Raw genomic sequence first — 5451 nt, 5'->3', positions numbered from 1 at the left:
TTTTCCCAAAGGACCACATACACGTTGAGAGTTCAGCCAGTATTGATTCATGAATGAATGCTTTTACTGAATGCAGGGAAGAACAAATAAACAAGTGAATGAATAAACAAGTTACTGGAAAAATCTGGTTAGTGAGATAATTCACTGAGTCCAGCCTGACTCCTGTTTTATTGATTACTTATAAGTTAGGGACCTATGGACACTAGGAACCTTAATAGTTTCATGACACTTGAGTGTGTCCATGCTCAATCACTTCAGTCATGTCCAGCTCTTTGCGACCTCATGGACTGTAGCCCACCAGGCACCTCTGTCTGTTCTCCAGGCAAGAATACTGGAGTGGGGTTTCCATGCCCTCCTCCAGTCATGACATTTACAAGCAGTCAAATGTTACTTCCCAGAGTCTAAGAAAAGTGGGACCAGGTGCTATGACTTTTTGTAGAATGATTCTGCCTTGATTCAGAGACAAAAGTGGCCATGACTGTGTTGTCAGCCAGTGGCTACTTTTCAGGAATTCTCTTATACACATTTATGAGATGTCTGGTGGAAAACTGAGGATATGGTTCTGCCTGATGGCATATTCTGGAGCCCACTGTGTTACTCACTGAGTTAACAAGAAATTGAATTGTTTTTAGCTTGAGCCACACTAGAATCTGGCCCAGGGGCCCTAACTTCTCAGACCCAGAGCCATCCCCCAGCCCTTGCTGGGTCTTGTGCTGGGCCCTGTGCTGGGTCTTGAGCCTCCCCTTTATAAGAAAACCAGGGGGAAAGTGAGATATCTGTACGTCTCTGGAGAGAGAGTCTCCCCTGACTCATTCCTCCTACTCTTCCTGTAGGCAGTTCACTCTGACAAACACGTGGAGGCAGGGTAATGGGAAATGAAAGCTTCAGGCAGTAGAACAGGAGGATGCTAATTGATAAATAAGTAATTGTTGAATGAAACCAGTGACTCGGGAAAACCATCAGGGGGCATGGAGCAATCATAAGTTCCAGACCTTTCTTTGCCTGCAAATAGGTTCAAGGCCTGGTGCTCCGTGATGATCTAGCAGAGCCGGATCGGGGGAAGCGAGGGAACCTCTAGGGGTAGGAGATTTACATATAATTATGGCTGATTGTCACTGTTTTACGGCAGAAACCAATGCAACATTATAAAACATAAATAAAAATAAATAAATAAAAGAACTTAAAAAACACAAGTTCCAGACCTGTTCCTGCTGATGGAAGAGAGAAGGAGTGAGGCATGGGGACAGAGCAGGCTGGAGCACTGGAAACTGTTCTAGAATCAGGAAAACCTAGGTTTGAATTTTGGCTTTGCTTCTTATTAGCTTTGTGACCCTAGACCACTCAGTCGACTTAACGGAGCGTGTGTTTCTTTATCTTAATATGAGGATGATGCCTACCTTGCAGAGCCCTTACAAGAAGTAAGTGAAACAACCCATCATTTGTTCATTTAGTAAAAAGTACGTATAGCGATACAAGATAATGAGAACAGACGAATTCACAGAGCCAGAAAGTACATTGGTAGATGTCTGGGGATGAGGGGGGTTGGGAGGGGAGGTGGAGAGTTACTGTTTAGTGGGGGACAGAGTTTCAGCTTAGGAAGGCGAATAATTCAGGAGAACGATGATGACGAGGGTTGTATAATAATGTGAATTTACTTAGTGCCACTGAACTATACGGTTGAATATGGTTGAAACAGCATGTTTTATATTGTGACTTTACCACAATAAAACATTTAAAAAAACAAATATAGGGTGAGCCGAGTACCTAGCAGATTTCCTGGCAGATTATTAGGCTCTCAAAATTATATATTTGACCTCTTTCTTGAGACTTCGGCTTTGTCCCAGAAACCACAAAGGATGACGGTTTCTAAGGACCCTTCCAGCTCTAACATTTAATAGTACAGACATCCCCTTCCCAGTACAGTGACAGCCTGGCCATGGGAACGCGGGGTTTTAGGCTGAGTGCAAGCCATGTGCCTACTGCACGCACAGACTTGTCCCCAGAAGCCAGCTATCCCTCCTTTGGGCCTGAGTGCTGCCATCAGCTGGCTTTTGAGAAAACCATGCCTGTGCAGCCATTTGGAGCCAGTTAGCATCCGCTGGCATTTACCAGCGACATTTAAAGGTCACCTCCATCCTCCTGCCGGGCAATCGGGGAGGGAAGGTGCAGCAGAGAGTGTGGACTGGGGTTCAATCTAATGAGCTTGGACAAGAAGCTAGAAGGCTGCAAGCAGAGGAGCAGGATGTAGGGAGGGCTTCCTTTGCAGGAGTCATGGGAGAAGTTCAGGGGGTGAGAGATGCCCAGTAGGGGAGGGGAAGATCTATTCAGCTCAGAAAAGAGAGGAGTCCTTGAACTTGTTGACTTCATCAGCTGGGGCACATTCAGTGACCTCTGAGAAGTTTGGTTGGAGAGGAAAATGTTGGTGGAAAATGCGTGGACAAAATACCTCTAGGTCATTCCTTAGTAATCCTGTATTCTGCCCAGAGGACAAATCCACCATATGGCTGGAGAGGTTCATTAAGCATATTCTCTGAACCAACAATTAGGACATATTAGCATACAATCTGACTGGCTATACTCTATCACCTAATGGAGAGGTAATGGGCTTCCTCTAGGAAATTAGGCTGCCTTGGAAAATAGGAGAAATTGGGAACCGGTGTAAACAGGTTATAGAATAAGAGTGTTACTGTTCTGAGTCAGAGGGGACAATGCTAGAATGGTGGAAGCCGGAAGGACAACGCCCTGAGAGAGCTCTTTGCTGTCCAGTGTGATGCAGGATGCATGCCCTATTGTCATTCTGCCAGCTGCTAACTGTCCACGAGCTTCTCTTCTCCTCCCTGTACATGCTCAGTTGGGTCCACCTCTTTGTGACCCCGTGGACTGTAGCCCGCCAGGCTCCTCTGTCCATGGGATTTTTTTCAATCAAGAATACTGGAGTGGGTTGCCATTTTTTCCTCCAAGGGATCTTCCCAGCCCAAGGATCGAACTCTCATATCCCGCATTGGCAGGTGGATTCTTTACCACTGAGTCATCAGGGAAGCCCCCTTGTACTGTCCACTTACTGTCGATCTCTGGTCTACCACATAAACCTAGAAGGATGTTGAATATTAAATCAAAGACCACTGATCTTTCCTAGTTTTCCCTCTTCCCCAATCTTCCAGCGCTTAGCAGATTGCCCAGTGGAGAGTGATGTCTTACTATATGTTTGAGGAGTGCTCAGAAATGGGTAGGTACCCAGCTGGGTGGTAGGATCCACGGAAGCCATACTTCCCTCAAGCTTTTCCCTTGCTGTCCTTGTAAGGCATAGTTCAGGCAAGGCAGAAAAAGGAAAGACAACCTCAACAGAAGTAGGTTACCTTTATTCAGGCAAGGAGGGGGCGACAGTCAGCCTAACGACCAGGCTGAGCGCCAAGAGGGATCAGAGAGGCTCCATATTTATAGGGAGGTTTGTGGAAGCAATAAGGAAAATGTTAATCAGGCGGGATGGTTTGGGTATTCTTTAGTTGAGATGGCATTTGTAGTTGGGCAGGGGGTGATAAGTCTTCAGGGCAGGTGTAGGGGGTGGAAGGTTTCTGGACAGGGGGTGATAAGTCCCAGATAGATGCAACCAGCCTGGAGCATCAGGGTGGGACCTAAAGTTCTGTTTTGTTTTCTCCGAAGTTAGGTGATTCAGCAAAGGCCTTTGAGACTGTTGTTTTCTTTTCTAGGCCCAAAAGACTCCTTCAGTCCCCACTGCACACAAAGCTGCATCATTTCCATCTTTGAGGAACATTCTGCTGTGTCTGAAGGAATCCCCTGATAAAAGGCTAGCACCCCGGGGAGGGTCTCAAACGCATTAAGCTAAAAGCACATTAAGCCGCTGTCAGTTTTAGCTGGGACATTTTAGCGGGGATTAATTTATCAGGCCTCTTTCAGATGTGACACCTAGTTGAGAGGGATTTGGATTTAGGAGAGAAGGACTTTGACGGCAGGAAACACAAGGAAAGACAGACAGAAAAGTCCTAAGAGGAGAAGCAAGCTGTTTTGGGAAGCCAGCCTGCATGGGGAGCTGACGAGATGATGGTGATGTGGCTGTGGGGCTGGATCTGACCACTTAGGAGGGAGCTGTGTGTGTTTAGTTGCTCAGTTGTGTCCAACTCCCTGCGACCCCATGGACTGTAGCCTGCCAGGCTCCCCTGTTAATGGAATTCTTCAGGCTAGAATACTGGAGTAAGTTGCCATTTCCTTCTCCAGGGTCTCTTCCTGACCCAGTGATCAAACCTGCATCTCTTATATCTCCTGCACTGGCAGGCAGGTCCTTTACTGCTAGTGCCACCTGGGAAGCCCCCACCTAGGCGGGAAGATAAGTGAAATACACACCTGGCAGGCCTTCTCTGGTGGCTCAGATGGTAAAGAATCTTCCTGCAATGTGGAAGACCTGGGTTTGATCCCTGGGTCAGGAAGATCCCCTGGAGGAGATATGGAAACCCACTCCAGTATTCTTACCTGGAGAATTCCATGGACAGAGGAGCCTGGTGGGCTATAGTCCGTGAGATTGCCAATAATTGGACATGAGTGAGTGGCAAACATACACAGGGGAGAGGAGGGAGGAAGGAGCGTAGAAGTGCAGAGGCTGGGCTGACCCACAATTGTGTGGAAGGCAGCCCTCCCACCCATGTTAGTGGCCATGACACCTCCTACCCAATGTCTTAGGGCCCAGAAGCCGGGGCAGCTCCAGGACTCTAAGGAGCCACACCAACAGGCATTGATGGCAGCGGCAGGGAGTCCCCAGAGGCAGCTAGCTGCTTCGTGCACCATTATTTTTACGGGCTGCTCTCTAGAGGAACCTCAGCATCGCTTCCTTTTCACTTCCCTAATGCATGTCCCAATCCTCAGGTGGTAACCTCGGGGGGAGAGATTTTTCAAAAACAGAAAGAGGCTAGAGCCTGTTTCTAGGTTCGGCCTCCTTGGGGCATTAACAAGGCATCTGCAGCATTGGCTCTGTGCTACACAGAGCGTCTGAGGCTGGAAACAGGCAGGTCTGTGGTTCAAAGAAAAGCTCTGTGTTTTTGTTTTTTTAAAAATGTAGGTGAGGGAGACCAGAGACTGAGGTTGAAGGAAAGGAAGGGAGAAGAGGAAAGTGGATTTATGGACCATCTGCAAGACGCCACCCTTCACACACGTCTCGTTCTCCCTGCCACACATATGACGTAACATGAGTGTTCTAACTCACCAGCGCAGGTGACATTCAGAGAGGTGGCGTGATGGGTCCACCTGGGGAATGAGGGGCACCTGACTCAAAACCACACCTGTCTGACTCCAGAGGGAAGGGAATGCAGGGAAGAGCAAAGAGGAAGGAGAAGAGAAAGAAAGGATTCTCTTCCAGAGTTTAGTCCCTTGGTCACAGTCGTGACTCTGCTGTGTTTGCATGACAGTGTAGACAGGATGGTGGGGAGAGGATGGGGAGCCTCC

This window comes from Moschus berezovskii, chromosome 7 (assembly GCF_049115385.1).
Source record: "Moschus berezovskii isolate FMDL1 chromosome 7, NW_MosBer_1.0, whole genome shotgun sequence".
NCBI classification, from domain to species: Eukaryota; Metazoa; Chordata; class Mammalia; order Artiodactyla; family Moschidae; genus Moschus; species Moschus berezovskii.
Note: the sequence above shows the minus strand (reverse complement) of the source record.